The sequence below is a fragment of the Haliotis asinina genome, chromosome 6 (assembly GCF_037392515.1).
Source record: "Haliotis asinina isolate JCU_RB_2024 chromosome 6, JCU_Hal_asi_v2, whole genome shotgun sequence".
In the NCBI taxonomy this organism is placed as follows: domain Eukaryota; kingdom Metazoa; phylum Mollusca; class Gastropoda; order Lepetellida; family Haliotidae; genus Haliotis; species Haliotis asinina.
The window spans coordinates 2,319,098-2,344,253 of record NC_090285.1 but is presented as its reverse complement, the minus strand read 5'-3'; the positions used below and the strand labels follow the sequence as shown (position 1 = coordinate 2,344,253).

At 45.3% G+C, this 25,156-nt stretch overlaps 53 non-coding genes across 53 annotated transcripts; 26 read left to right on the top strand and 27 right to left on the bottom strand.

The window, feature by feature from the left end:
* Positions 1-432: 432 nt before the first annotated feature.
* Trnag-gcc (transfer RNA glycine (anticodon GCC)) lies at positions 433-503 on the bottom strand. The gene has a single exon. It is a non-coding gene; the product is annotated as a tRNA-Gly (tRNA).
* Positions 504-820: 317 nt separating this feature from the next.
* On the top strand, positions 821-892 carry Trnag-ucc (transfer RNA glycine (anticodon UCC)). The gene has a single exon. It is a non-coding gene; the product is annotated as a tRNA-Gly (tRNA).
* A 484-nt stretch (positions 893-1,376) lies between these two features.
* On the bottom strand, positions 1,377-1,447 carry Trnag-gcc (transfer RNA glycine (anticodon GCC)). The gene has a single exon. It is a non-coding gene; the product is annotated as a tRNA-Gly (tRNA).
* Positions 1,448-1,764: 317 nt separating this feature from the next.
* On the top strand, positions 1,765-1,836 carry Trnag-ucc (transfer RNA glycine (anticodon UCC)). The gene has a single exon. It is a non-coding gene; the product is annotated as a tRNA-Gly (tRNA).
* Positions 1,837-2,321: 485 nt separating this feature from the next.
* On the bottom strand, positions 2,322-2,392 carry Trnag-gcc (transfer RNA glycine (anticodon GCC)). Its single transcript has one exon. It is a non-coding gene; the product is annotated as a tRNA-Gly (tRNA).
* Positions 2,393-2,708: 316 nt separating this feature from the next.
* Trnag-ucc (transfer RNA glycine (anticodon UCC)) lies at positions 2,709-2,780 on the top strand. Its single transcript has one exon. It is a non-coding gene; the product is annotated as a tRNA-Gly (tRNA).
* A 484-nt stretch (positions 2,781-3,264) lies between these two features.
* Trnag-gcc (transfer RNA glycine (anticodon GCC)) lies at positions 3,265-3,335 on the bottom strand. Its single transcript has one exon. It is a non-coding gene; the product is annotated as a tRNA-Gly (tRNA).
* A 317-nt stretch (positions 3,336-3,652) lies between these two features.
* Positions 3,653-3,724, top strand: Trnag-ucc (transfer RNA glycine (anticodon UCC)). Its single transcript has one exon. It is a non-coding gene; the product is annotated as a tRNA-Gly (tRNA).
* A 484-nt stretch (positions 3,725-4,208) lies between these two features.
* Trnag-gcc (transfer RNA glycine (anticodon GCC)) lies at positions 4,209-4,279 on the bottom strand. The gene has a single exon. It is a non-coding gene; the product is annotated as a tRNA-Gly (tRNA).
* Positions 4,280-4,596: 317 nt separating this feature from the next.
* Trnag-ucc (transfer RNA glycine (anticodon UCC)) lies at positions 4,597-4,668 on the top strand. The gene has a single exon. It is a non-coding gene; the product is annotated as a tRNA-Gly (tRNA).
* Positions 4,669-5,152: 484 nt separating this feature from the next.
* Trnag-gcc (transfer RNA glycine (anticodon GCC)) lies at positions 5,153-5,223 on the bottom strand. The gene has a single exon. It is a non-coding gene; the product is annotated as a tRNA-Gly (tRNA).
* Positions 5,224-5,540: 317 nt separating this feature from the next.
* Trnag-ucc (transfer RNA glycine (anticodon UCC)) lies at positions 5,541-5,612 on the top strand. The gene has a single exon. It is a non-coding gene; the product is annotated as a tRNA-Gly (tRNA).
* Positions 5,613-6,096: 484 nt separating this feature from the next.
* On the bottom strand, positions 6,097-6,167 carry Trnag-gcc (transfer RNA glycine (anticodon GCC)). The gene has a single exon. It is a non-coding gene; the product is annotated as a tRNA-Gly (tRNA).
* A 317-nt stretch (positions 6,168-6,484) lies between these two features.
* On the top strand, positions 6,485-6,556 carry Trnag-ucc (transfer RNA glycine (anticodon UCC)). The gene has a single exon. It is a non-coding gene; the product is annotated as a tRNA-Gly (tRNA).
* Positions 6,557-7,040: 484 nt separating this feature from the next.
* On the bottom strand, positions 7,041-7,111 carry Trnag-gcc (transfer RNA glycine (anticodon GCC)). Its single transcript has one exon. It is a non-coding gene; the product is annotated as a tRNA-Gly (tRNA).
* A 317-nt stretch (positions 7,112-7,428) lies between these two features.
* On the top strand, positions 7,429-7,500 carry Trnag-ucc (transfer RNA glycine (anticodon UCC)). The gene has a single exon. It is a non-coding gene; the product is annotated as a tRNA-Gly (tRNA).
* Positions 7,501-7,984: 484 nt separating this feature from the next.
* Trnag-gcc (transfer RNA glycine (anticodon GCC)) lies at positions 7,985-8,055 on the bottom strand. The gene has a single exon. It is a non-coding gene; the product is annotated as a tRNA-Gly (tRNA).
* A 317-nt stretch (positions 8,056-8,372) lies between these two features.
* Positions 8,373-8,444, top strand: Trnag-ucc (transfer RNA glycine (anticodon UCC)). Its single transcript has one exon. It is a non-coding gene; the product is annotated as a tRNA-Gly (tRNA).
* A 484-nt stretch (positions 8,445-8,928) lies between these two features.
* On the bottom strand, positions 8,929-8,999 carry Trnag-gcc (transfer RNA glycine (anticodon GCC)). The gene has a single exon. It is a non-coding gene; the product is annotated as a tRNA-Gly (tRNA).
* Positions 9,000-9,316: 317 nt separating this feature from the next.
* Positions 9,317-9,388, top strand: Trnag-ucc (transfer RNA glycine (anticodon UCC)). Its single transcript has one exon. It is a non-coding gene; the product is annotated as a tRNA-Gly (tRNA).
* A 484-nt stretch (positions 9,389-9,872) lies between these two features.
* Positions 9,873-9,943, bottom strand: Trnag-gcc (transfer RNA glycine (anticodon GCC)). Its single transcript has one exon. It is a non-coding gene; the product is annotated as a tRNA-Gly (tRNA).
* A 317-nt stretch (positions 9,944-10,260) lies between these two features.
* On the top strand, positions 10,261-10,332 carry Trnag-ucc (transfer RNA glycine (anticodon UCC)). The gene has a single exon. It is a non-coding gene; the product is annotated as a tRNA-Gly (tRNA).
* A 484-nt stretch (positions 10,333-10,816) lies between these two features.
* Positions 10,817-10,887, bottom strand: Trnag-gcc (transfer RNA glycine (anticodon GCC)). Its single transcript has one exon. It is a non-coding gene; the product is annotated as a tRNA-Gly (tRNA).
* A 317-nt stretch (positions 10,888-11,204) lies between these two features.
* Trnag-ucc (transfer RNA glycine (anticodon UCC)) lies at positions 11,205-11,276 on the top strand. Its single transcript has one exon. It is a non-coding gene; the product is annotated as a tRNA-Gly (tRNA).
* A 484-nt stretch (positions 11,277-11,760) lies between these two features.
* On the bottom strand, positions 11,761-11,831 carry Trnag-gcc (transfer RNA glycine (anticodon GCC)). Its single transcript has one exon. It is a non-coding gene; the product is annotated as a tRNA-Gly (tRNA).
* Positions 11,832-12,148: 317 nt separating this feature from the next.
* On the top strand, positions 12,149-12,220 carry Trnag-ucc (transfer RNA glycine (anticodon UCC)). The gene has a single exon. It is a non-coding gene; the product is annotated as a tRNA-Gly (tRNA).
* A 484-nt stretch (positions 12,221-12,704) lies between these two features.
* Trnag-gcc (transfer RNA glycine (anticodon GCC)) lies at positions 12,705-12,775 on the bottom strand. The gene has a single exon. It is a non-coding gene; the product is annotated as a tRNA-Gly (tRNA).
* A 317-nt stretch (positions 12,776-13,092) lies between these two features.
* Trnag-ucc (transfer RNA glycine (anticodon UCC)) lies at positions 13,093-13,164 on the top strand. Its single transcript has one exon. It is a non-coding gene; the product is annotated as a tRNA-Gly (tRNA).
* A 484-nt stretch (positions 13,165-13,648) lies between these two features.
* Positions 13,649-13,719, bottom strand: Trnag-gcc (transfer RNA glycine (anticodon GCC)). Its single transcript has one exon. It is a non-coding gene; the product is annotated as a tRNA-Gly (tRNA).
* Positions 13,720-14,036: 317 nt separating this feature from the next.
* On the top strand, positions 14,037-14,108 carry Trnag-ucc (transfer RNA glycine (anticodon UCC)). The gene has a single exon. It is a non-coding gene; the product is annotated as a tRNA-Gly (tRNA).
* A 469-nt stretch (positions 14,109-14,577) lies between these two features.
* Positions 14,578-14,648, bottom strand: Trnag-gcc (transfer RNA glycine (anticodon GCC)). The gene has a single exon. It is a non-coding gene; the product is annotated as a tRNA-Gly (tRNA).
* Positions 14,649-14,965: 317 nt separating this feature from the next.
* Positions 14,966-15,037, top strand: Trnag-ucc (transfer RNA glycine (anticodon UCC)). Its single transcript has one exon. It is a non-coding gene; the product is annotated as a tRNA-Gly (tRNA).
* A 484-nt stretch (positions 15,038-15,521) lies between these two features.
* Positions 15,522-15,592, bottom strand: Trnag-gcc (transfer RNA glycine (anticodon GCC)). Its single transcript has one exon. It is a non-coding gene; the product is annotated as a tRNA-Gly (tRNA).
* A 317-nt stretch (positions 15,593-15,909) lies between these two features.
* Trnag-ucc (transfer RNA glycine (anticodon UCC)) lies at positions 15,910-15,981 on the top strand. The gene has a single exon. It is a non-coding gene; the product is annotated as a tRNA-Gly (tRNA).
* A 484-nt stretch (positions 15,982-16,465) lies between these two features.
* Positions 16,466-16,536, bottom strand: Trnag-gcc (transfer RNA glycine (anticodon GCC)). The gene has a single exon. It is a non-coding gene; the product is annotated as a tRNA-Gly (tRNA).
* Positions 16,537-16,853: 317 nt separating this feature from the next.
* Trnag-ucc (transfer RNA glycine (anticodon UCC)) lies at positions 16,854-16,925 on the top strand. Its single transcript has one exon. It is a non-coding gene; the product is annotated as a tRNA-Gly (tRNA).
* A 482-nt stretch (positions 16,926-17,407) lies between these two features.
* Positions 17,408-17,478, bottom strand: Trnag-gcc (transfer RNA glycine (anticodon GCC)). The gene has a single exon. It is a non-coding gene; the product is annotated as a tRNA-Gly (tRNA).
* Positions 17,479-17,795: 317 nt separating this feature from the next.
* Positions 17,796-17,867, top strand: Trnag-ucc (transfer RNA glycine (anticodon UCC)). Its single transcript has one exon. It is a non-coding gene; the product is annotated as a tRNA-Gly (tRNA).
* Positions 17,868-18,351: 484 nt separating this feature from the next.
* Trnag-gcc (transfer RNA glycine (anticodon GCC)) lies at positions 18,352-18,422 on the bottom strand. The gene has a single exon. It is a non-coding gene; the product is annotated as a tRNA-Gly (tRNA).
* Positions 18,423-18,739: 317 nt separating this feature from the next.
* Trnag-ucc (transfer RNA glycine (anticodon UCC)) lies at positions 18,740-18,811 on the top strand. Its single transcript has one exon. It is a non-coding gene; the product is annotated as a tRNA-Gly (tRNA).
* A 484-nt stretch (positions 18,812-19,295) lies between these two features.
* On the bottom strand, positions 19,296-19,366 carry Trnag-gcc (transfer RNA glycine (anticodon GCC)). Its single transcript has one exon. It is a non-coding gene; the product is annotated as a tRNA-Gly (tRNA).
* Positions 19,367-19,683: 317 nt separating this feature from the next.
* Trnag-ucc (transfer RNA glycine (anticodon UCC)) lies at positions 19,684-19,755 on the top strand. Its single transcript has one exon. It is a non-coding gene; the product is annotated as a tRNA-Gly (tRNA).
* Positions 19,756-20,239: 484 nt separating this feature from the next.
* On the bottom strand, positions 20,240-20,310 carry Trnag-gcc (transfer RNA glycine (anticodon GCC)). Its single transcript has one exon. It is a non-coding gene; the product is annotated as a tRNA-Gly (tRNA).
* Positions 20,311-20,627: 317 nt separating this feature from the next.
* Positions 20,628-20,699, top strand: Trnag-ucc (transfer RNA glycine (anticodon UCC)). The gene has a single exon. It is a non-coding gene; the product is annotated as a tRNA-Gly (tRNA).
* A 484-nt stretch (positions 20,700-21,183) lies between these two features.
* On the bottom strand, positions 21,184-21,254 carry Trnag-gcc (transfer RNA glycine (anticodon GCC)). The gene has a single exon. It is a non-coding gene; the product is annotated as a tRNA-Gly (tRNA).
* Positions 21,255-21,571: 317 nt separating this feature from the next.
* Trnag-ucc (transfer RNA glycine (anticodon UCC)) lies at positions 21,572-21,643 on the top strand. Its single transcript has one exon. It is a non-coding gene; the product is annotated as a tRNA-Gly (tRNA).
* A 484-nt stretch (positions 21,644-22,127) lies between these two features.
* Trnag-gcc (transfer RNA glycine (anticodon GCC)) lies at positions 22,128-22,198 on the bottom strand. The gene has a single exon. It is a non-coding gene; the product is annotated as a tRNA-Gly (tRNA).
* Positions 22,199-22,515: 317 nt separating this feature from the next.
* Positions 22,516-22,587, top strand: Trnag-ucc (transfer RNA glycine (anticodon UCC)). The gene has a single exon. It is a non-coding gene; the product is annotated as a tRNA-Gly (tRNA).
* Positions 22,588-23,071: 484 nt separating this feature from the next.
* Positions 23,072-23,142, bottom strand: Trnag-gcc (transfer RNA glycine (anticodon GCC)). Its single transcript has one exon. It is a non-coding gene; the product is annotated as a tRNA-Gly (tRNA).
* Positions 23,143-23,459: 317 nt separating this feature from the next.
* Trnag-ucc (transfer RNA glycine (anticodon UCC)) lies at positions 23,460-23,531 on the top strand. Its single transcript has one exon. It is a non-coding gene; the product is annotated as a tRNA-Gly (tRNA).
* A 484-nt stretch (positions 23,532-24,015) lies between these two features.
* Positions 24,016-24,086, bottom strand: Trnag-gcc (transfer RNA glycine (anticodon GCC)). Its single transcript has one exon. It is a non-coding gene; the product is annotated as a tRNA-Gly (tRNA).
* Positions 24,087-24,403: 317 nt separating this feature from the next.
* On the top strand, positions 24,404-24,475 carry Trnag-ucc (transfer RNA glycine (anticodon UCC)). The gene has a single exon. It is a non-coding gene; the product is annotated as a tRNA-Gly (tRNA).
* Positions 24,476-24,959: 484 nt separating this feature from the next.
* On the bottom strand, positions 24,960-25,030 carry Trnag-gcc (transfer RNA glycine (anticodon GCC)). The gene has a single exon. It is a non-coding gene; the product is annotated as a tRNA-Gly (tRNA).
* Between the last annotated feature and the right edge of the window lie 126 nt (positions 25,031-25,156).

Sequence of the window (25,156 nt, the reverse complement as noted above, 5' to 3'; positions counted from 1 at the left end):
TGAAGAAAGTACAAATGACATACTCCATGACTATACATCATGTTGATATGTATAATTTGCTGTGGACACTTTCTGTTATCTCAGCCATGCTGTGAAGTGAAATATTGTGTGTAATCCAACGTAGAACTGACGGTATTACTGCTTCATTGACAGCCTGACACCGATTGGTGTGGGACAATGCTGAAAGCTGCACAACGTTCCGTCCTTACATCGACTTCAAATGGAGTCATGTAAATGGACACGTTCTCTCATTCCAACCTTCTGATATCTATAGAAAGACTCACCTGTGACCTCACAATGGCCTGACGTCACAGAAACGTGACATCACTGACAACAATCACATTGCGTCACAGACTAGATGTTCTTACCAGGAGACAAGCGTTTGGAGGCCGCTTTTTCAACCCCTAGAGGCGCAAAAAAAACAAAAGAGTGTGCATCGACCGGGAATCGAACCCGGGTCACCCGCGTGGCAGGCGAGTATTCTACCACTAGACCACCGATGCTTCACACTAACTGTGCCTTTTCTTAGCTTCCCATTCTTAAGTTAAAGAAGACAGCTGGCAAGGAGGAAGTGTTCAGCTGACGTGTCCATTTACTCCATATGGATGCAAATGCAGTGTCCTCTTCATTTCAATACAATTTGTTATCACTGCTTCGTAGATTGTAGACCCTCGTTGCATAAGACAGAAATACATTTCAAAAGCCCAATTTCATTCAGTTTGTGACGTAAGCCGTCTCATTTAGTGGCGTGCCTCGAGGCGTGGCCAATCAATCAGCAAATTTCATTAAGATGCCTATTCAACAAAGCTTAGCATGGTCAGCGTCGGTGGTGTAAAGGTTAGCATGGTTGCCTTCCAAGCAGTCGATCCGGGTTCGATTCCCGGCCGACGCATCTTTTTACTCCTGCAGGAACATAGGTGGAGAAACGTCGAGTTCATCTGTGACTGAAGAAAGTACAAATGACATACTCCATGACTATACATCATGTTGATATGTATAATTTGCTGTGGACACTTTCTGTTATCTCAGCCATGCTGTGAAGTGAAATATTGTGTGTAATCCAACGTAGAACTGACGGTTTTACTGCTTCATTGACAGCCTGACACCGATTGGTGTGGGACAATGCTGAAAGCTGCACAACGTTCCGTCCTTACATCGACTTCAAATGGAGTCATGTAAATGGACACGTTCTCTCATTCCAACCTTCTGATATCTATAGAAAGACTCACCTGTGACCTCACAATGGCCTGACGTCACAGAAACGTGACATCACTGACAACAATCACATTGCGTCACAGACTAGGTGTTCTTACCAGGAGACAAGCGTTTGGAGGCCGCTTTTTCAACCCCTAGAGGCGCAAGAAAACAAAAGAGTGTGCATCGACCGGGAATCGAACCCGGGTCACCCGCGTGGCAGGCGAATATTCTACCACTAGACCACCGATGCTTCACACTAACTGTGCCTTTTCTTAGCTTCCCATTCTTAAGTTAAAGAAGACAGCTGGCAAGGAGGAAGTGTTCAGCTGACGTGTCCATTTACTCCATATGGATGCAAATGCAGTGTCCTCTTCATTTCAATACAATTTGTTATCACTGCTTCGTAGATTGTAGACCCTCGTTGCATAAGACAGAAATACATTTCAAAAGCCCAATTTCATTCAGTTTGTGACGTAAGCCGTCTCATTTAGTGGCGTGCCTCGAGGCGTGGCCAATCAATCAGCAAATTTCATTAAGATGCCTATTCAACAAAGCTTAGCATGGTCAGCGTCGGTGGTGTAAAGGTTAGCATGGTTGCCTTCCAAGCAGTCGATCCGGGTTCGATTCCCGGCCGACGCATCTTTATACTCCTGCAGGAACATAGGTGGAGAAACGTCGAGTTCATCTGTGACTGAAGAAAGTACAAATGACATACTCCATGACTATACATCATGTTGATATGTATAATTTGCTGTGGACACTTTCTGTTATCTCAGCCATGCTGTGAAGTGAAATATTGTGTGTAATCCAACGTAGAACTGACGGTTTTACTGCTTCATTGACAGCCTGACACCGATTGGTGTGGGACAATGCTGAAAGCTGCACAACGTTCCGTCCTTACATCGACTTCAAATGGAGTCATGTAAATGGACACGTTCTCTCATTCCAACCTTCTGATATCTATAGAAAGACTCACCTGTGACCTCACAATGGCCTGACGTCACAGAAACGTGACATCACTGACAACAATCACATTGCGTCACAGACTAGATGTTCTTACCAGGAGACAAGCGTTTGGAGGCCGCTTTTTCAACCCCTAGAGGCGCAAAAAAAACAAAAGAGTGTGCATCGACCGGGAATCGAACCCGGGTCACCCGCGTGGCAGGCGAGTATTCTACCACTAGACCACCGATGCTTCACACTAACTGTGCCTTTTCTTAGCTTCCCATTCTTAAGTTAAAGAAGACAGCTGGCAAGGAGGAAGTGTTCAGCTGACGTGTCCATTTACTCCATATGGATGCAAATGCAGTGTCCTCTTCATTTCAATACAATTTGTTATCACTGCTTCATAGATTGTAGACCCTCGTTGCATAAGACAGAAATACATTTCAAAGGCCAATTTCATTCAGTTTGTGACGTAAGCCGTCTCATTTAGTGGCGTGCCTCGAGGCGTGGCCAATCAATCAGCAAATTTCATTAAGATGCCTATTCAACAAAGCTTGGCATGGTCAGCGTCGGTGGTGTAAAGGTTAGCATGGTTGCCTTCCAAGCAGTCGATCCGGGTTCGATTCCCGGCCGACGCATCTTTTTACTCCTGCAGGAACGTAGGTGGAGAAACGTCGAGTTAATCTGTGACTGAAGAAAGTACAAATGACATACTCCATGACTATACATCATGTTGATATGTATAATTTGCTGTGGACACTTTCTGTTATCTCAGCCATGCTGTGAAGTGAAATATTGTGTGTAATCCAACGTAGAACTGACGGTTTTACTGCTTCATTGACAGCCTGACACCGATTGGTGTGGGACAATGCTGAAAGCTGCACAACGTTCCGTCCTTACATCGACTTCAAATGGAGTCATGTAAATGGACACGTTCTCTCATTCCAACCTTCTGATATCTATAGAAAGACTCACCTGTGACCTCACAATGGCCTGACGTCACAGAAACGTGACATCACTGACAACAATCACATTGCGTCACAGACTAGGTGTTCTTACCAGGAGACAAGCGTTTGGAGGCCGCTTTTTCAACCCCTAGAGGCGCAAAAAACCAAAAGAGTGTGCATCGACCGGGAATCGAACCCGGGTCACCCGCGTGGCAGGCGAGTATTCTACCACTAGACCACCGATGCTTCACACTAACTGTGCCTTTTCTTAGCTTCCCATTCTTAAGTTAAAGAAGACAGCTGGCAAGGAGGAAGTGTTCAGCTGACGTGTCCATTTACTCCATATGGATGCAAATGCAGTGTCCTCTTCATTTCAATACAATTTGTTATCAGTGCTTCGTAGATTGTAGACCCTCGTTGCATAAGACAGAAATACATTTCAAAAGCCCAATTTCATTCAGTTTGTGACGTAAGCCGTCTCATTTAGTGGCGTGCCTCGAGGCGTGGCCAATCAATCAGCAAATTTCATTAAGATGCCTATTCAACAAAGCTTAGCATGGTCAGCGTCGGTGGTGTAAAGGTTAGCATGGTTGCCTTCCAAGCAGTCGATCCGGGTTCGATTCCCGGCCGACGCATCTTTTTACTCCTGCAGGAACATAGGTGGAGAAACGTCGAGTTCATCTGTGACTGAAGAAAGTACAAATGACATACTCCATGACTATACATCATGTTGATATGTATAATTTGCTGTGGACACTTTCTGTTATCTCAGCCATGCTGTGAAGTGAAATATTGTGTGTAATCCAACGTAGAACTGACGGTTTTACTGCTTCATTGACAGCCTGACACCGATTGGTGTGGGACAATGCTGAAAGCTGCACAACGTTCCGTCCTTACATCGACTTCAAATGGAGTCATGTAAATGGACACGTTCTCTCATTCCAACCTTCTGATATCTATAGAAAGACTCACCTGTGACCTCACAATGGCCTGACGTCACAGAAACGTGACATCACTGACAACAATCACATTGCGTCACAGACTAGGTGTTCTTACCAGGAGACAAGCGTTTGGAGGCCGCTTTTTCAACCCCTAGAGGCGCAAGAAAACAAAAGAGTGTGCATCGACCGGGAATCGAACCCGGGTCACCCGCGTGGCAGGCGAATATTCTACCACTAGACCACCGATGCTTCACACTAACTGTGCCTTTTCTTAGCTTCCCATTCTTAAGTTAAAGAAGACAGCTGGCAAGGAGGAAGTGTTCAGCTGACGTGTCCATTTACTCCATATGGATGCATATGCAGTGTCCTCTTCATTTCAATACAATTTGTTATCACTGCTTCGTAGATTGTAGACCCTCGTTGCATAAGACAGAAATACATTTCAAAAGCCCAATTTCATTCAGTTTGTGACGTAAGCCGTCTCATTTAGTGGCGTGCCTCGAGGCGTGGCCAATCAATCAGCAAATTTCATTAAGATGCCTATTCAACAAAGCTTAGCATGGTCAGCGTCGGTGGTGTAAAGGTTAGCATGGTTGCCTTCCAAGCAGTCGATCCGGGTTCGATTCCCGGCCGACGCATCTTTATACTCCTGCAGGAACATAGGTGGAGAAACGTCGAGTTCATCTGTGACTGAAGAAAGTACAAATGACATACTCCATGACTATACATCATGTTGATATGTATAATTTGCTGTGGACACTTTCTGTTATCTCAGCCATGCTGTGAAGTGAAATATTGTGTGTAATCCAACGTAGAACTGACGGTTTTACTGCTTCATTGACAGCCTGACACCGATTGGTGTGGGACAATGCTGAAAGCTGCACAACGTTCCGTCCTTACATCGACTTCAAATGGAGTCATGTAAATGGACACGTTCTCTCATTCCAACCTTCTGATATCTATAGAAAGACTCACCTGTGACCTCACAATGGCCTGACGTCACAGAAACGTGACATCACTGACAACAATCACATTGCGTCACAGACTAGGTGTTCTTACCAGGAGACAAGCGTTTGGAGGCCGCTTTTTCAACCCCTAGAGGCGCAAAAAAACAAAAGAGTGTGCATCGACCGGGAATCGAACCCGGGTCACCCGCGTGGCAGGCGAGTATTCTACCACTAGACCACCGATGCTTCACACTAACTGTGCCTTTTCTTAGCTTCCCATTCTTAAGTTAAAGAAGACAGCTGGCAAGGAGGAAGTGTTCAGCTGACGTGTCCATTTACTCCATATGGATGCAAATGCAGTGTCCTCTTCATTTCAATACAATTTGTTATCAGTGCTTCGTAGATTGTAGACCCTCGTTGCATAAGACAGAAATACATTTCAAAAGCCCAATTTCATTCAGTTTGTGACGTAAGCCGTCTCATTTAGTGGCGTGCCTCGAGGCGTGGCCAATCAATCAGCAAATTTCATTAAGATGCCTATTCAACAAAGCTTAGCATGGTCAGCGTCGGTGGTGTAAAGGTTAGCATGGTTGCCTTCCAAGCAGTCGATCCGGGTTCGATTCCCGGCCGACGCATCTTTTTACTCCTGCAGGAACATAGGTGGAGAAACGTCGAGTTCATCTGTGACTGAAGAAAGTACAAATGACATACTCCATGACTATACATCATGTTGATATGTATAATTTGCTGTGGACACTTTCTGTTATCTCAGCCATGCTGTGAAGTGAAATATTGTGTGTAATCCAACGTAGAACTGACGGTTTTACTGCTTCATTGACAGCCTGACACCGATTGGTGTGGGACAATGCTGAAAGCTGCACAACGTTCCGTCCTTACATCGACTTCAAATGGAGTCATGTAAATGGACACGTTCTCTCATTCCAACCTTCTGATATCTATAGAAAGACTCACCTGTGACCTCACAATGGCCTGACGTCACAGAAACGTGACATCACTGACAACAATCACATTGCGTCACAGACTAGGTGTTCTTACCAGGAGACAAGCGTTTGGAGGCCGCTTTTTCAACCCCTAGAGGCGCAAAAAACCAAAAGAGTGTGCATCGACCGGGAATCGAACCCGGGTCACCCGCGTGGCAGGCGAGTATTCTACCACTAGACCACCGATGCTTCACACTAACTGTGCCTTTTCTTAGCTTCCCATTCTTAAGTTAAAGAAGACAGCTGGCAAGGAGGAAGTGTTCAGCTGACGTGTCCATTTACTCCATAAGGATGCAAATGCAGTGTCCTCTTCATTTCAATACAATTTGTTATCAGTGCTTCGTAGATTGTAGACCCTCGTTGCATAAGACAGAAATACATTTCAAAAGCCCAATTTCATTCAGTTTGTGACGTAAGCCGTCTCATTTAGTGGCGTGCCTCGAGGCGTGGCCAATCAATCAGCAAATTTCATTAAGATGCCTATTCAACAAAGCTTAGCATGGTCAGCGTCGGTGGTGTAAAGGTTAGCATGGTTGCCTTCCAAGCAGTCGATCCGGGTTCGATTCCCGGCCGACGCATCTTTATACTCCTGCAGGAACATAGGTGGAGAAACGTCGAGTTCATCTGTGACTGAAGAAAGTACAAATGACATACTCCATGACTATACATCATGTTGATATGTATAATTTGCTGTGGACACTTTCTGTTATCTCAGCCATGCTGTGAAGTAAAATATTGTGTGTAATCCAACGTAGAACTGACGGTTTTACTGCTTCATTGACAGCCTGACACCGATTGGTGTGGGACAATGCTGAAAGCTGCACAACGTTCCGTCCTTACATCGACTTCAAATGGAGTCATGTAAATGGACACGTTCTCTCATTCCAACCTTCTGATATCTATAGAAAGACTCACCTGTGACCTCACAATGGCCTGACGTCACAGAAACGTGACATCACTGACAACAATCACATTGCGTCACAGACTAGGTGTTCTTACCAGGAGACAAGCGTTTGGAGGCCGCTTTTTCAACCACTAGAGGCGCAAAAAAACAAAAGAGTGTGCATCGACCGGGAATCGAACCCGGGTCACCCGCGTGGCAGGCGAGTATTCTACCACTAGACCACCGATGCTTCACACTAACTGTGCCTTTTCTTAGCTTCCCATTCTTAAGTTAAAGAAGACAGCTGGCAAGGAGGAAGTGTTCAGCTGACGTGTCCATTTACTCCATATGGATGCAAATGCAGTGTCCTCTTCATTTCAATACAATTTGTTATCAGTGCTTCGTAGATTGTAGACCCTCGTTGCATAAGACAGAAATACATTTCAAAAGCCCAATTTCATTCAGTTTGTGACGTAAGCCGTCTCATTTAGTGGCGTGCCTCGAGGCGTGGCCAATCAATCAGCAAATTTCATTAAGATGCCTATTCAACAAAGCTTAGCATGGTCAGCGTCGGTGGTGTAAAGGTTAGCATGGTTGCCTTCCAAGCAGTCGATCCGGGTTCGATTCCCAGCCGACGCATCTTTTTACTCCTGCAGGAACATAGGTGGAGAAACGTCGAGTTCATCTGTGACTGAAGAAAGTACAAATGACATACTCCATGACTATACATCATGTTGATATGTATAATTTGCTGTGGACACTTTCTGTTATCTCAGCCATGCTGTGAAGTGAAATATTGTGTGTAATCCAACGTAGAACTGACGGTTTTACTGCTTCATTGACAGCCTGACACCGATTGGTGTGGGACAATGCTGAAAGCTGCACAACGTTCCGTCCTTACATCGACTTCAAATGGAGTCATGTAAATGGACACGTTCTCTCATTCCAACCTTCTGATATCTATAGAAAGACTCACCTGTGACCTCACAATGGCCTGACGTCACAGAAACGTGACATCACTGACAACAATCACATTGCGTCACAGACTAGGTGTTCTTACCAGGAGACAAGCGTTTGGAGGCCGCTTTTTCAACCCCTAGAGGCGCAAAAAACCAAAAGAGTGTGCATCGACCGGGAATCGAACCCGGGTCACCCGCGTGGCAGGCGAGTATTCTACCACTAGACCACCGATGCTTCACACTAACTGTGCCTTTTCTTAGCTTCCCATTCTTAAGTTAAAGAAGACAGCTGGCAAGGAGGAAGTGTTCAGCTGACGTGTCCATTTACTCCATATGGATGCAAATGCAGTGTCCTCTTCATTTCAATACAATTTGTTATCAGTGCTTCGTAGATTGTAGACCCTCGTTGCATAAGACAGAAATACATTTCAAAAGCCCAATTTCATTCAGTTTGTGACGTAAGCCGTCTCATTTAGTGGCGTGCCTCGAGGCGTGGCCAATCAATCAGCAAATTTCATTAAGATGCCTATTCAACAAAGCTTAGCATGGTCAGCGTCGGTGGTGTAAAGGTTAGCATGGTTGCCTTCCAAGCAGTCGATCCGGGTTCGATTCCCGGCCGACGCATCTTTATACTCCTGCAGGAACATAGGTGGAGAAACGTCGAGTTCATCTGTGACTGAAGAAAGTACAAATGACATACTCCATGACTATACATCATGTTGATATGTATAATTTGCTGTGGACACTTTCTGTTATCTCAGCCATGCTGTGAAGTGAAATATTGTGTGTAATCCAACGTAGAATTGACGGTATTACTGCTTCATTGACAGCCTGACACCGATTGGTGTGGGACAATGCTGAAAGCTGCACAACGTTCCGTCCTTACATCGACTTCAAATGGAGTCATGTAAATGGACACGTTCTCTCATTCCAACCTTCTGATATCTATAGAAAGACTCACCTGTGACCTCACAATGTCCTGACGTCACAGAAACGTGACATCACTGACAACAATCACATTGCGTCACAGACTAGGTGTTCTTACCAGGAGACAAGCGTTTGGAGGCCGCTTTTTCAACCCCTAGAGGCGCAAAAAAACAAAAGAGTGTGCATCGACCGGGAATCGAACCCGGGTCACCCGCGTGGCAGGCGAGTATTCTACCACTAGACCACCGATGCTTCACACTAACTGTGCCTTTTCTTAGCTTCCCATTCTTTAGTTAAAGAAGACAGCTGGCAAGGAGGAAGTGTTCAGCTGACGTGTCCATTTACTCCATATGGATGCAAATGCAGTGTCCTCTTCATTTCAATACAATTTGTTATCAGTGCTTCGTAGATTGTAGACCCTCGTTGCATAAGACAGAAATACATTTCAAAAGCCCAATTTCATTCAGTTTGTGACGTAAGCCGTCTCATTTAGTGGCGTGCCTCGAGGCGTGGCCAATCAATCAGCAAATTTCATTAAGATGCCTATTCAACAAAGCTTAGCATGGTCAGCGTCGGTGGTGTAAAGGTTAGCATGGTTGCCTTCCAAGCAGTCGATCCGGGTTCGATTCCCGGCCGACGCATCTTTTTACTCCTGCAGGAACATAGGTGGAGAAACGTCGAGTTCATCTGTGACTGAAGAAAGTACAAATGACATACTCCATGACTATACATCATGTTGATATGTATAATTTGCTGTGGACACTTTCTGTTATCTCAGCCATGCTGTGAAGTGAAATATTGTGTGTAATCCAACGTAGAACTGACGGTTTTACTGCTTCATTGACAGCCTGACACCGATTGGTGTGGGACAATGCTGAAAGCTGCACAACGTTCCGTCCTTACATCGACTTCAAATGGAGTCATGTAAATGGACACGTTCTCTCATTCCAACCTTCTGATATCTATAGAAAGACTCACCTGTGACCTCACAATGGCCTGACGTCACAGAAACGTGACATCACTGACAACAATCACATTGCGTCACAGACTAGGTGTTCTTACCAGGAGACAAGCGTTTGGAGGCCGCTTTTTCAACCCCTAGAGGCGCAAAAAAACAAAAGAGTGTGCATCGACCGGGAATCGAACCCGGGTCACCCGCGTGGCAGGCGAGTATTCTACCACTAGACCACCGATGCTTCACACTAACTGTGCCTTTTCTTAGCTTCCCATTCTTAAGTTAAAGAAGACAGCTGGCAAGGAGGAAGTGTTCAGCTGACGTGTCCATTTACTCCATATGGATGCAAATGCAGTGTCCTCTTCATTTCAATACAATTTGTTATCAGTGCTTCGTAGATTGTAGACCCTCGTTGCATAAGACAGAAATACATTTCAAAAGCCCAATTTCATTCAGTTTGTGACGTAAGCCGTCTCATTTAGTGGCGTGCCTCGAGGCGTGGCCAATCAATCAGCAAATTTCATTAAGATGCCTATTCAACAAAGCTTAGCATGGTCAGCGTCGGTGGTGTAAAGGTTAGCATGGTTGCCTTCCAAGCAGTCGATCCGGGTTCGATTCCCGGCCGACGCATCTTTTTACTCCTGCAGGAACATAGGTGGAGAAACGTCGAGTTCATCTGTGACTGAAGAAAGTACAAATGACATACTCCATGACTATACATCATGTTGATATGTATAATTTGCTGTGGACACTTTCTGTTATCTCAGCCATGCTGTGAAGTGAAATATTGTGTGTAATCCAACGTAGAACTGACGGTTTTACTGCTTCATTGACAGCCTGACACCGATTGGTGTGGGGCAATGCTGAAAGCTGCACAACGTTCCGTCCTTACATCGACTTCAAATGGAGTCATGTAAATGGACACGTTCTCTCATTCCAACCTTCTGATATCTATAGAAAGACTCACCTGTGACCTCACAATGGCCTGACGTCACAGAAACGTGACATCACTGACAACAATCACATTGCGTCACAGACTAGGTGTTCTTACCAGGAGACAAGCGTTTGGAGGCCGCTTTTTCAACCCCTAGAGGCGCAAAAAAACAAAAGAGTGTGCATCGACCGGGAATCGAACCCGGGTCACCCGCGTGGCAGGCGAGTATTCTACCACTAGACCACCGATGCTTCACACTAACTGTGCCTTTTCTTAGCTTCCCATTCTTAAGTTAAAGAAGACAGCTGGCAAGGAGGAAGTGTTCAGCTGACGTGTCCATTTACTCCATATGGATGCAAATGCAGTGTCCTCTTCATTTCAATACAATTTGTTATCAGTGCTTCGTAGATTGTAGACCCTCGTTGCATAAGACAGAAATACATTTCAAAAGCCCAATTTCATTCAGTTTGTGACGTAAGCCGTCTCATTTAGTGGCGTGCCTCGAGGCGTGGCCAATCAATCAGCAAATTTCATTAAGATGCCTATTCAACAAAGCTTAGCATGGTCAGCGTCGGTGGTGTAAAGGTTAGCATGGTTGCCTTCCAAGCAGTCGATCCGGGTTCGATTCCCGGCCGACGCATCTTTTTACTCCTGCAGGAACATAGGTGGAGAAACGTCGAGTTCATCTGTGACTGAAGAAAGTACAAATGACATACTCCATGACTATACATCATGTTGATATGTATAATTTGCTGTGGACACTTTCTGTTATCTCAGCCATGCTGTGAAGTGAAATATTGTGTGTAATCCAACGTAGAATTGACGGTATTACTGCTTCATTGACAGCCTGACACCGATTGGTGTGGGACAATGCTGAAAGCTGCACAACGTTCCGTCCTTACATCGACTTCAAATGGAGTCATGTAAATGGACACGTTCTCTCATTCCAACCTTCTGATATCTATAGAAAGACTCACCTGTGACCTCACAATGGCCTGACGTCACAGAAACGTGACATCACTGACAACAATCACATTGCGTCACAGACTAGGTGTTCTTACCAGGAGACAAGCGTTTGGAGGCCGCTTTTTCAACCCCTAGAGGCGCAAAAAAACAAAAGAGTGTGCATCGACCGGGAATCGAACCCGGGTCACCCGCGTGGCAGGCGAGTATTCTACCACTAGACCACCGATGCTTCACACTAACTGTGCCTTTTCTTAGCTTCCCATTCTTAAGTTAAAGAAGACAGCTGGCAAGGAGGAAGTGTTCAGCTGACGTGTCCATTTACTCCATATGGATGCAAATGCAGTGTCCTCTTCATTTCAATACAATTTGTTATCAGTGCTTCGTAGATTGTAGACCCTCGTTGCATAAGACAGAAATACATTTCAAAAGCCCAATTTCATTCAGTTTGTGACGTAAGCCGTCTCATTTAGTGGCGTGCCTCGAGGCGTGGCCAATCAATCAGCAAATTTCATTAAGATGCCTATTCAACAAAGCTTAGCATGGTCAGCGTCGGTGGTGTAAAGGTTAGCATGGTTGCCTTCCAAGCAGTCGATCCGGGTTCGATTCCCAGCCGACGCATCTTTTTACTCCTGCAGGAACATAGGTGGAGAAACGTCGAGTTCATCTGTGACTGAAGAAAGTACAAATGACATACTCCATGACTATACATCATGTTGATATGTATAATTTGCTGTGGACACTTTCTGTTATCTCAGCCATGCTGTGAAGTGAAATATTGTGTGTAATCCAACGTAGAACTGACGGTTTTACTGCTTCATTGACAGCCTGACACCGATTGGTGTGGGACAATGCTGAAAGCTGCACAACGTTCCGTCCTTACATCGACTTCAAATGGAGTCATGTAAATGGACACGTTCTCTCATTCCAACCTTCTGATATCTATAGAAAGACTCACCTGTGACCTCACAATGGCCTGACGTCACAGAAACGTGACATCACTGACAACAATCACATTGCGTCACAGACTAGGTGTTCTTACCAGGAGACAAGCGTTTGGAGGCCGCTTTTTCAACCCCTAGAGGCGCAAAAAAACAAAAGAGTGTGCATCGACCGGGAATCGAACCCGGGTCACCCGCGTGGCAGGCGAGTATTCTACCACTAGACCACCGATGCTTCACACTAACTGTGCCTTTTCTTAGCTTCCCATTCTTAAGTTAAAGAAGACAGCTGGCAAGGAGGAAGTGTTCAGCTGACGTGTCCATTTACTCCATAAGGATGCAAATGCAGTGTCCTCTTCATTTCAATACAATTTGTTATCAGTGCTTCGTAGATTGTAGACCCTCGTTGCATAAGACAGAAATACATTTCAAAAGCCCAATTTCATTCAGTTTGTGACGTAAGCCGTCTCATTTAGTGGCGTGCCTCGAGGCGTGGCCAATCAATCAGCAAATTTCATTAAGATGCCTATTCAACAAAGCTTAGCATGGTCAGCGTCGGTGGTGTAAAGGTTAGCATGGTTGCCTTCCAAGCAGTCGATCCGGGTTCGATTCCCGGCCGACGCATCTTTTTACTCCTGCAGGAACATAGGTGGAGAAACGTCGAGTTCATCTGTGACTGAAGAAAGTACAAATGACATACTCCATGACTATACATCATGTTGATATGTATAATTTGCTGTGGACACTTTCTGTTATCTCAGCCATGCTGTGAAGTGAAATATTGTGTGTAATCCAACGTAGAATTGACGGTTTTACTGCTTCATTGACAGCCTGACACCGATTGGTGTGGGACAATGCTGAAAGCTGCACAACGTTCCGTCCTTACATCGACTTCAAATGGAGTCATGTAAATGGACACGTTCTCTCATTCCAACCTTCTGATATCTATAGAAAGACTCACCTGTGACCTCACAATGGCCTGACGTCACAGAAACGTGACATCACTGACAACAATCACATTGCGTCACAGACTAGGTGTTCTTACCAGGAGACAAGCGTTTGGAGGCCGCTTTTTCAACCCCTAGAGGCGCAAAAAACCAAAAGAGTGTGCATCGACCGGGAATCGAACCCGGGTCACCCGCGTGGCAGGCGAGTATTCTACCACTAGACCACCGATGCTTCACACTAACTGTGCCTTTTCTTAGCTTCCCATTCTTAAGTTAAAGAAGACAGCTGGCAAGGAGGAAGTGTTCAGCTGACGTGTCCATTTACTCCATATGGATGCAAATGCAGTGTCCTCTTCATTTCAATACAATTTGTTATCAGTGCTTCGTAGATTGTAGACCCTCGTTGCATAAGACAGAAATACATTTCAAAAGCCCAATTTCATTCAGTTTGTGACGTAAGCCGTCTCATTTAGTGGCGTGCCTCGAGGCGTGGCCAATCAATCAGCAAATTTCATTAAGATGCCTATTCAACAAAGCTTAGCATGGTCAGCGTCGGTGGTGTAAAGGTTAGCATGGTTGCCTTCCAAGCAGTCGATCCGGGTTCGATTCCCGGCCGACGCATCTTTTTACTCCTGCAGGAACATAGGTTCATCTGTGACTGAAGAAAGTACAAATGACATACTCCATGACTATACATCATGTTGATATGTATAATTTGCTGTGGACACTTTCTGTTATCTCAGCCATGCTGTGAAGTGAAATATTGTGTGTAATCCAACGTAGAACTGACGGTTTTACTGCTTCATTGACAGCCTGACACCGATTGGTGTGGGACAATGCTGAAAGCTGCACAACGTTCCGTCCTTACATCGACTTCAAATGGAGTCATGTAAATGGACACGTTCTCTCATTCCAACCTTCTGATATCTATAGAAAGACTCACCTGTGACCTCACAATGGCCTGACGTCACAGAAACGTGACATCACTGACAACAATCACATTGCGTCACAGACTAGGTGTTCTTACCAGGAGACAAGCGTTTGGAGGCCGCTTTTTCAACCCCTAGAGGCGCAAAAAACCAAAAGAGTGTGCATCGACCGGGAATCGAACCCGGGTCACCCGCGTGGCAGGCGAGTATTCTACCACTAGACCACCGATGCTTCACACTAACTGTGCCTTTTCTTAGCTTCCCATTCTTAAGTTAAAGAAGACAGCTGGCAAGGAGGAAGTGTTCAGCTGACGTGTCCATTTACTCCATAAGGATGCAAATGCAGTGTCCTCTTCATTTCAATACAATTTGTTATCAGTGCTTCGTAGATTGTAGACCCTCGTTGCATAAGACAGAAATACATTTCAAAAGCCCAATTTCATTCAGTTTGTGACGTAAGCCGTCTCATTTAGTGGCGTGCCTCGAGGCGTGGCCAATCAATCAGCAAATTTCATTAAGATGCCTATTCAACAAAGCTTAGCATGGTCAGCGTCGGTGGTGTAAAGGTTAGCATGGTTGCCTTCCAAGCAGTCGATCCGGGTTCGATTCCCGGCCGACGCATCTTTATACTCCTGCAGGAACATAGGTGGAGAAACGTCGAGTTCATCTGTGACTGAAGAAAGTACAAATGACATACTCCATGACTATACATCATGTTGATATGTATAATTTGCTGTGGACACTTTCTGTTATCTCAGCCATGCTGTGAAGTGAAATATTGTGTGTAATACAACGTAGAACTGACGGTTTTACTGCTTCATTGACAGCCTGACACCGATTGGTGTGGGACAATGCTGAAAGCTGCACAACGTTCCGTCCTTACATCGACTTCAAATGGAGTCATGTAAATGGACACGTTCTCTCATTCCAACCTTCTGATATCTATAGAAAGACTCACCTGTGACCTCACAATGGCCTGACGTCACAGAAACGTGACATCACTGACAACAATCACATTGCGTCACAGACTAGGTGTTCTTACCAGGTGACAAGCGTTTGGAGGCCGCTTTTTCAACCCCTAGAGGCGCAAAAAAACAAAAGAGTGTGCATCGACCGGGAATCGAACCCGGGTCACCCGCGTGGCAGGCGAGTATTCTACCACTAGACCACCGATGCTTCACACTAACTGTGCCTTTTCTTAGCTTCCCATTCTTAAGTTAAAGAAGACAGCTGGCAAGGAGGAAGTGTTCAGCTGACGTGTCCATTTACTCCATATGGATGCAAATGCAGTGTCCTCTTCATTTCAATACAATTTGTTATCAGTGCTTCGTAGATTGTAGACCCTCGTTGCATAAGACAGAAATACATTTCAAAAGCCCAATTTCATTCAGTTTGTGACGTAAGCCGTCTCATTTAGTGGCGTGCCTCGAGGCGTGGCCAATCAATCAGCAAATTTCATTAAGATGCCTATTCAACAAAGCTTAGCATGGTCAGCGTCGGTGGTGTAAAGGTTAGCATGGTTGCCTTCCAAGCAGTCGATCCGGGTTCGATTCCCGGCCGACGCATCTTTATACTCCTGCAGGAACATAGGTGGAGAAACGTCGAGTTCATCTGTGACTGAAGAAAGTACAAATGACATACTCCATGACTATACATCATGTTGATATGTATAATTTGCTGTGGACACTTTCTGTTATCTCAGCCATGCTGTGAAGTGAAATATTGTGTGTAATCCAACGTAGAACTGACGGTTTTACTGCTTCATTGACAGCCTGACACCGATTGGTGTGGGACAATGCTGAAAGCTGCACAACGTTCCGTCCTTACATCGACTTCAAATGGAGTCATGTAAATGGACACGTTCTCTCATTCCAACCTTCTGATATCTATAGAAAGACTCACCTGTGACCTCACAATGGCCTGACGTCACAGAAACGTGACATCACTGACAACAATCACATTGCGTCACAGACTAGGTGTTCTTACCAGGAGACAAGCGTTTGGAGGCCGCTTTTTCAACCCCTAGAGGCGCAAAACACCAAAAGAGTGTGCATCGACCGGGAATCGAACCCGGGTCACCCGCGTGGCAGGCGAGTATTCTACCACTAGACCACCGATGCTTCACACTAACTGTGCCTTTTCTTAGCTTCCCATTCTTAAGTTAAAGAAGACAGCTGGCAAGGAGGAAGTGTTCAGCTGACGTGTCCATTTACTCCATAAGGATGCAAATGCAGTGTCCTCTTCATTTATATACAATTTGTTATCAGTGCTTCGTAGATTGTAGACCCTCGTTGCATAAGACAGAAATACATTTCAAAAGCCCAATTTCATTCAGTTTGTGACGTAAGCCGTCTCATTTAGTGGCGTGCCTCGAGGCGTGGCCAATCAATCAGCAAATTTCATTAAGATGCCTATTCAACAAAGCTTAGCATGGTCAGCGTCGGTGGTGTAAAGGTTAGCATGGTTGCCTTCCAAGCAGTCGATCCGGGTTCGATTCCCGGCCGACGCATCTTTATACTCCTGCAGGAACATAGGTGGAGAAACGTCGAGTTCATCTGTGACTGAAGAAAGTACAAATGACATACTCCATGACTATACATCATGTTGATATGTATAATTTGCTGTGGACACTTTCTGTTATCTCAGCCATGCTGTGAAGTGAAATATTGTGTGTAATCCAACGTAGAATTGACGGTATTACTGCTTCATTGACAGCCTGACACCGATTGCTGTGGGACAATGCTGAAAGCTGCACAACGTTCCGTCCTTACATCGACTTCAAATGGAGTCATGTAAATGGACACGTTCTCTCATTCCAACCTTCTGATATCTATAGAAAGACTCACCTGTGACCTCACAATGTCCTGACGTCACAGAAACGTGACATCACTGACAACAATCACATTGCGTCACAGACTAGGTGTTCTTACCAGGAGACAAGCGTTTGGAGGCCGCTTTTTCAACCCCTAGAGGCGCAAAAAAACAAGAGTGTGCATCGACCGGGAATCGAACCCGGGTCACCCGCGTGGCAGGCGAGTATTCTACCACTAGACCACCGATGCTTCACACTAACTGTGCCTTTTCTTAGCTTCCCATTCTTAAGTTAAAGAAGACAGCTGGCAAGGAGGAAGTGTTCAGCTGACGTGTCCATTTACTCCATATGGATGCAAATGCAGTGTCCTCTTCATTTCAATACAATTTGTTATCAGTGCTTCGTAGATTGTAGACCCTCGTTGCATAAGACAGAAATACATTTCAAAAGCCCAATTTCATTCAGTTTGTGACGTAAGCCGTCTCATTTAGTGGCGTGCCTCGAGGCGTGGCCAATCAATCAGCAAATTTCATTAAGATGCCTATTCAACAAAGCTTAGCATGGTCAGCGTCGGTGGTGTAAAGGTTAGCATGGTTGCCTTCCAAGCAGTCGATCCGGGTTCGATTCCCGGCCGACGCATCTTTTTACTCCTGCAGGAACATAGGTGGAGAAACGTCGAGTTCATCTGTGACTGAAGAAAGTACAAATGACATACTCCATGACTATACATCATGTTGATATGTATAATTTGCTGTGGACACTTTCTGTTATCTCAGCCATGCTGTGAAGTGAAATATTGTGTGTAATCCAACGTAGAACTGACGGTTTTACTGCTTCATTGACAGCCTGACACCGATTGGTGTGGGACAATGCTGAAAGCTGCACAACGTTCCGTCCTTACATCGACTTCAAATGGAGTCATGTAAATGGACACGTTCTCTCATTCCAACCTTCTGATATCTATAGAAAGACTCACCTGTGACCTCACAATGTCCTGACGTCACAGAAACGTGACATCACTGACAACAATCACATTGCGTCACAGACTAGGTGTTCTTACCAGGAGACAAGCGTTTGGAGGCCGCTTTTTCAACCCCTAGAGGCGCAAAAAAACAAAAGAGTGTGCATCGACCGGGAATCGAACCCGGGTCACCCGCGTGGCAGGCGAGTATTCTACCACTAGACCACCGATGCTTCACACTAACTGTGCCTTTTCTTAGCTTCCCATTCTTAAGTTAAAGAAGACAGCTGGCAAGGAGGAAGTGTTCAGCTGACGTGTCCATTTACTCCATATGGATGCAAATGCAGTGTCCTCTTCATTTCAATACAATTTGTTATCAGTGCTTCGTAGATTGTAGACCCTCGTTGCATAAGACAGAAATACATTTCAAAAGCCCAATTTCATTCAGTTTGTGACGTAAGCCGTCTCATTTAGTGGCGTGCCTCGAGGCGTGGCCAATCAATCAGCAAATTTCATTAAGATGCCTATTCAACAAAGCTTAGCATGGTCAGCGTCGGTGGTGTAAAGGTTAGCATGGTTGCCTTCCAAGCAGTCGATCCGGGTTCGATTCCCGGCCGACGCATCTTTTTACTCCTGCAGGAACATAGGTGGAGAAACGTCGAGTTCATCTGTGACTGAAGAAAGTACAAATGACATACTCCATGACTATACATCATGTTGATATGTATAATTTGCTGTGGACACTTTCTGTTATCTCAGCCATGCTGTGAAGTGAAATATTGTGTGTAATCCAACGTAGAACTGACGGTTTTACTGCTTCATTGACAGCCTGACACCGATTGGTGTGGGACAATGCTGAAAGCTGCACAACGTTCCGTCCTTACATCGACTTCAAATGGAGTCATGTAAATGGACACGTTCTCTCATTCCAACCTTCTGATATCTATAGAAAGACTCACCTGTGACCTCACAATGGCCTGACGTCACAGAAACGTGACATCACTGACAACAATCACATTGCGTCACAGACTAGGTGTTCTTACCAGGAGACAAGCGTTTGGAGGCCGCTTTTTCAACCCCTAGAGGCGCAAAAAAACAAAAGAGTGTGCATCGACCGGGAATCGAACCCGGGTCACCCGCGTGGCAGGCGAGTATTCTACCACTAGACCACCGATGCTTCACACTAACTGTGCCTTTTCTTAGCTTCCCATTCTTAAGTTAAAGAAGACAGCTGGCAAGGAGGAAGTGTTCAGCTGACGTGTCCATTTACTCCATATGGATGCAAATGCAGTGTCCTCTTCATTTCAATACAATTTGTTATCAGTGCTTCGTAGATTGTAGACCCTCGTTGCATAAGACAGAAATACATTTCAAAAGCCCAATTTCATTCAGTTTGTGACGTAAGCCGTCTCATTTAGTGGCGTGCCTCGAGGCGTGGCCAATCAATCAGCAAATTTCATTAAGATGCCTATTCAACAAAGCTTAGCATGGTCAGCGTCGGTGGTGTAAAGGTTAGCATGGTTGCCTTCCAAGCAGTCGATCCGGGTTCGATTCCCGGCCGACGCATCTTTTTACTCCTGCAGGAACATAGGTGGAGAAACGTCGAGTTCATCTGTGACTGAAGAAAGTACAAATGACATACTCCATGACTATACATCATGTTGATATGTATAATTTGCTGTGGACACTTTCTGTTATCTCAGCCATGCTGTGAAGTGAAATATTGTGTGTAATCCAACGTAGAACTGACGGTTTTACTGCTTCATTGACAGCCTGACACCGATTGGTGTGGGACAATGCTGAAAGCTGCACAACGTTCCGTCCTTACATCGACTTCAAATGGAGTCATGTAAATGGACACGTTCTCTCATTCCAACCTTCTGATATCTATAGAAAGACTCACCTGTGACCTCACAATGGCCTGACGTCACAGAAACGTGACATCACTGACAACAATCACATTGCGTCACAGACTAGGTGTTCTTACCAGGAGACAAGCGTTTGGAGGCCGCTTTTTCAACCCCTAGAGGCGCAAAAAAACAAAAGAGTGTGCATCGACCGGGAATCGAACCCGGGTCACCCGCGTGGCAGGCGAGTATTCTACCACTAGACCACCGATGCTTCACACTAACTGTGCCTTTTCTTAGCTTCCCATTCTTAAGTTAAAGAAGACAGCTGGCAAGGAGGAAGTGTTCAGCTGACGTGTCCATTTACTCCATATGGATGCAAATGCAGTGTCCTCTTCATTTCAATACAATTTGTTATCAGTGCTTCGTAGATTGTAGACCCTCGTTGCATAAGACAGAAATACATTTCAAAAGCCCAATTTCATTCAGTTTGTGACGTAAGCCGTCTCATTTAGTGGCGTGCCTCGAGGCGTGGCCAATCAATCAGCAAATTTCATTAAGATGCCTATTCAACAAAGCTTAGCATGGTCAGCGTCGGTGGTGTAAAGGTTAGCATGGTTGCCTTCCAAGCAGTCGATCCGGGTTCGATTCCCGGCCGACGCATCTTTTTACTCCTGCAGGAACATAGGTGGAGAAACGTCGAGTTCATCTGTGACTGAAGAAAGTACAAATGACATACTCCATGACTATACATCATGTTGATATGTATAATTTGCTGTGGACACTTTCTGTTATCTCAGCCATGCTGTGAAGTGAAATATTGTGTGTAATCCAACGTAGAACTGACGGTTTTACTGCTTCATTGACAGCCTGACACCGATTGGTGTGGGACAATGCTGAAAGCTGCACAACGTTCCGTCCTTACATCGACTTCAAATGGAGTCATGTAAATGGACACGTTCTCTCATTCCAACCTTCTGATATCTATAGAAAGACTCACCTGTGACCTCACAATGGCCTGACGTCACAGAAACGTGACATCACTGACAACAATCACATTGCGTCACAGACTAGGTGTTCTTACCAGGAGACAAGCGTTTGGAGGCCGCTTTTTCAACCCCTAGAGGCGCAAAAAACCAAAAGAGTGTGCATCGACCGGGAATCGAACCCGGGTCACCCGCGTGGCAGGCGAGTATTCTACCACTAGACCACCGATGCTTCACACTAACTGTGCCTTTTCTTAGCTTCCCATTCTTAAGTTAAAGAAGACAGCTGGCAAGGAGGAAGTGTTCAGCTGACGTGTCCATTTACTCCATAAGGATGCAAATGCAGTGTCCTCTTCATTTCAATACAATTTGTTATCAGTGCTTCGTAGATTGTAGACCCTCGTTGCATAAGACAGAAATACATTTCAAAAGCCCAATTTCATTCAGTTTGTGACGTAAGCCGTCTCATTTAGTGGCGTGCCTCGAGGCGTGGCCAATCAATCAGCAAATTTCATTAAGATGCCTATTCAACAAAGCTTAGCATGGTCAGCGTCGGTGGTGTAAAGGTTAGCATGGTTGCCTTCCAAGCAGTCGATCCGGGTTCGATTCCCGGCCGACGCATCTTTTTACTCCTGCAGGAACATAGGTGGAGAAACGTCGAGTTCATCTGTGACTGAAGAAAGTACAAATGACATACTCCATGACTATACATCATGTTGATATGTATAATTTGCTGTGGACACTTTCTGTTATCTCAGCCATGCTGTGAAGTGAAATATTGTGTGTAATCCAACGTAGAATTGACGGTATTACTGCTTCATTGACAGCCTGACACCGATTGGTGTGGGACAATGCTGAAAGCTGCACAACGTTCCGTCCTTACATCGACTTCAAATGGAGTCATGTAAATGGACACGTTCTCTCATTCCAACCTTCTGATATCTATAGAAAGACTCACCTGTGACCTCACAATGTCCTGACGTCACAGAAACGTGACATCACTGACAACAATCACATTGCGTCACAGACTAGGTGTTCTTACCAGGAGACAAGCGTTTGGAGGCCGCTTTTTCAACCCCTAGAGGCGCAAAAAAACAAAAGAGTGTGCATCGACCGGGAATCGAACCCGGGTCACCCGCGTGGCAGGCGAGTATTCTACCACTAGACCACCGATGCTTCACACTAACTGTGCCTTTTCTTAGCTTCCCATTCTTAAGTTAAAGAAGACAGCTGGCAAGGAGGAAGTGTTCAGCTGACGTGTCCATTTACTCCATATGGATGCAAATGCAGTGTCCTCTTCATTTCAATACAATTTGTTATCAGTGCTTCGTAGATTGTAGACCCTCGTTGCATAAGACAGAAATACATTTCAAAAGCCCAATTTCATTCAGTTTGTGACGTAAGCCGTCTCATTTAGTGGCGTGCCTCGAGGCGTGGCCAATCAATCAGCAAATTTCATTAAGATGCCTATTCAACAAAGCTTAGCATGGTCAGCGTCGGTGGTGTAAAGGTTAGCATGGTTGCCTTCCAAGCAGTCGATCCGGGTTCGATTCCCGGCCGACGCATCTTTTTACTCCTGCAGGAACATAGGTGGAGAAACGTCGAGTTCATCTGTGACTGAAGAAAGTACAAATGACATACTCCATGACTATACATCATGTTGATATGTATAATTTGCTGTGGACACTTTCTGTTATCTCAGCCATGCTGTGAAGTGAAATATTGTGTGTAATCCAACGTAGAACTGACGGTTTTACTGCTTCATTGACAGCCTGACACCGATTGGTGTGGGACAATGCTGAAAGCTGCACAACGTTCCGTCCTTACATCGACTTCAAATGGAGTCATGTAAATGGACACGTTCTCTCATTCCAACCTTCTGATATCTATAGAAAGACTCACCTGTGACCTCACAATGGCCTGACGTCACAGAAACGTGACATCACTGACAACAATCACATTGCGTCACAGACTAGGTGTTCTTACCAGGAGACAAGCGTTTGGAGGCCGCTTTTTCAACCCCTAGAGGCGCAAAAAAACAAAAGAGTGTGCATCGACCGGGAATCGAACCCGGGTCACCCGCGTGGCAGGCGAGTATTCTACCACTAGACCACCGATGCTTCACACTAACTGTGCCTTTTCTTAGCTTCCCATTCTTAAGTTAAAGAAGACAGCTGGCAAGGAGGAAGTGTTCAGCTGACGTGTCCATTTACTCCATATGGATGCAAATGCAGTGTCCTCTTCATTTCAATACAATTTGTTATCAGTGCTTCGTAGATTGTAGACCCTCGTTGCATAAGACAGAAATACATTTCAAAAGCCCAATTTCATTCAGTTTGTGACGTAAGCCGTCTCATTTAGTGGCGTGCCTCGAGGCGTGGCCAATCAATCAGCAAATTTCATTAAGATGCCTATTCAACAAAGCTTAGCATGGTCAGCGTCGGTGGTGTAAAGGTTAGCATGGTTGCCTTCCAAGCAGTCGATCCGGGTTCGATTCCCAGCCGACGCATCTTTTTACTCCTGCAGGAACATAGGTGGAGAAACGTCGAGTTCATCTGTGACTGAAGAAAGTACAAATGACATACTCCATGACTATACATCATGTTGATATGTATAATTTGCTGTGGACACTTTCTGTTATCTCAGCCATGCTGTGAAGTGAAATATTGTGTGTAATCCAACGTAGAACTGACGGTTTTACTGCTTCATTGACAGCCTGACACCGATTGGTGTGGGACAATGCTGAAAGCTGCACAACGTTCCGTCCTTACATCGACTTCAAATGGAGTCATGTAAATGGACACGTTCTCTCATTCCAACCTTCTGATATCTATAGAAAGACTCACCTGTGACCTCACAATGGCCTGACGTCACAGAAACGTGACATCACTGACAACAATCACATTGCGTCACAGACTAGGTGTTCTTACCAGGAGACAAGCGTTTGGAGGCCGCTTTTTCAACCCCTAGAGGCGCAAAAAACCAAAAGAGTGTGCATCGACCGGGAATCGAACCCGGGTCACCCGCGTGGCAGGCGAGTATTCTACCACTAGACCACCGATGCTTCACACTAACTGTGCCTTTTCTTAGCTTCCCATTCTTAAGTTAAAGAAGACAGCTGGCAAGGAGGAAGTGTTCAGCTGACGTGTCCATTTACTCCATAAGGATGCAAATGCAGTGTCCTCTTCATTTCAATACAATTTGTTATCAGTGCTTCGTAGATTGTAGACCCTCGTTGCATAAGACAGAAATACATTTCAAAAGCCCAATTTCATTCAGTTTGTGACGTAAGCCGTCTCATTTAGTGGCGTGCCTCGAGGCGTGGCCAATCAATCAGCAAATTTCATTAAGATGCCTATTCAACAAAGCTTAGCATGGTCAGCGTCGGTGGTGTAAAGGTTAGCATGGTTGCCTTCCAAGCAGTCGATCCGGGTTCGATTCCCGGCCGACGCATCTTTTTACTCCTGCAGGAACATAGGTGGAGAAACGTCGAGTTCATCTGTGACTGAAGAAAGTACAAATGACATACTCCATGACTATACATCATGTTGATATGTATAATTTGCTGTGGACACTTTCTGTTATCTCAGCCATGCTGTGAAGTGAAATATTGTGTGTAATCCAACGTAGAATTGACGGTATTACTGCTTCATTGACAGCCTGACACCGATTGGTGTGGGACAATGCTGAAAGCTGCACAACGTTCCGTCCTTACATCGACTTCAAATGGAGTCATGTAAATGGACACGTTCTCTCATTCCAACCTTCTGATATCTATAGAAAGACTCACCTGTGACCTCACAATGGCCTGACGTCACAGAAACGTGACATCACTGACAACAATCACATTGCGTCACAGACTAGGTGTTCTTACCAGGAGACAAGCGTTTGGAGGCCGCTTTTTCAACCCCTAGAGGCGCAAAAAACCAAAAGAGTGTGCATCGACCGGGAATCGAACCCGGGTCACCCGCGTGGCAGGCGAGTATTCTACCACTAGACCACCGATGCTTCACACTAACTGTGCCTTTTCTTAGCTTCCCATTCTTAAGTTAAAGAAGACAGCTGGCAAGGAGGAAGTGTTCAGCTGACGTGTCCATTTACTCCATAAGGATGCAAATGCAGTGTCCTCTTCAT